This window comes from Suncus etruscus, chromosome 13, assembly GCF_024139225.1.
Source record: "Suncus etruscus isolate mSunEtr1 chromosome 13, mSunEtr1.pri.cur, whole genome shotgun sequence".
Classification (NCBI taxonomy): Eukaryota; Metazoa; Chordata; class Mammalia; order Eulipotyphla; family Soricidae; genus Suncus; species Suncus etruscus.
In genome coordinates this window covers 85,571,404-85,572,668 of record NC_064860.1, presented here as the reverse complement: position 1 = coordinate 85,572,668, position 1,265 = coordinate 85,571,404, and positions in this window count along the sequence as shown.

Here is a 1,265-nt window from a genome sequence, read left to right as displayed (position 1 = left end):
AGCCTTGCCTAGTTCCTGACCTTAGTGGGAATGCTTCTAGTTTCTCGCCATTAAGTATAATGTTGGCTGTAGGCTTTTCATAAATAGCTGTAACTATCTTGAGGAAGGTTCCTTCTAACCCTATTTTGCTGAGTGTCTTTAACATGAAAGGATGTTGGATTTTGTCAAACGCCTTCTCGGCATCGATTGATATGATCATGTGGTTTTTGTCTTTCATGTTGTTGATGTGATGTATCATGTTTATTGATTTCCGTATGTTGAACCAACCCTGCATTCCTGGTATGAAACCCACTTGGTCGTGATGTATGATCTCTTTGATGAAGTGTTGGATTCGGTTTGCTAAGATTTTGTTGAGTATCTTTGCATCTATGTTCATTAGTGAGATTGGTCTGTAGTTTTCTTTTTTGGTGGTGTCTTTGCCTTCTTTGGGAATGAGTGTGATATTAGCCTCATAAAAGGAGTTGGGGAGGATTCCTGTTTTTTCTATGGTTTGGAAAAGCCTTTGGAACAGTAGTAATAGGTCTTCTTTAAATGTTTGATAGAATTCACCTGTAAATCCATCTGGGCCTGGGCATTTGTTCTTAGGGAGTTTTTTAATTACCTCTTCAATTTCCTCTGAAGTGATTGGTCTGTTTAGACTTTCTAGATCTTCCTTTTCCAGTCTTGGAGGAGGGTGTTTGTCCAAGAATCTGTCGATTTCTACTGGGTTCTCTAGCCTACTTGAGTATAGTTGTTCATAATATGATCTCATGATATGTTGTAATTCTTGGGGTTCTGTTGTAATCTCTCCCCTTTCATTTGTGATCCTAGTGATTTGGGTGTTTTCTCTCTTTTTTTGGTGAGTCTTGCCAATGGTTTGTCTATCTTGTTTATTTTTTCGAAAAACCAACTCCTGGTCTCATTGATTTTTTGTATTGTTTTCTTAGTTTCGATGTTGTTTATTTCTGCTCTGGTTTTTATTATTTCTTGCCTTCTGGTTGTGGTTGGATTTCTCTGTTGCTGTTGTTCCAATTCTTTGAGGTGATCTTTTAAACTGTTGGTTTTGTTGTTTTCCTGTTTCTTGACATAGGCCTGTATTGCTATGAGTTTCCCCCTAATTACTGCTTTTGCTGTGTCCCATATATTTTGACATGTTGTCTCTTCATTGTCATTTGTCTCAAGGAATGTTTTTATTTCTTCCTTGAGTTGTTCTTTGATCCAGCTGTTGTTAATCAGCATGTTGTTTAGTCTCCAGGTATTAGTTTTCCTCCATTGCTTCTTCTTGA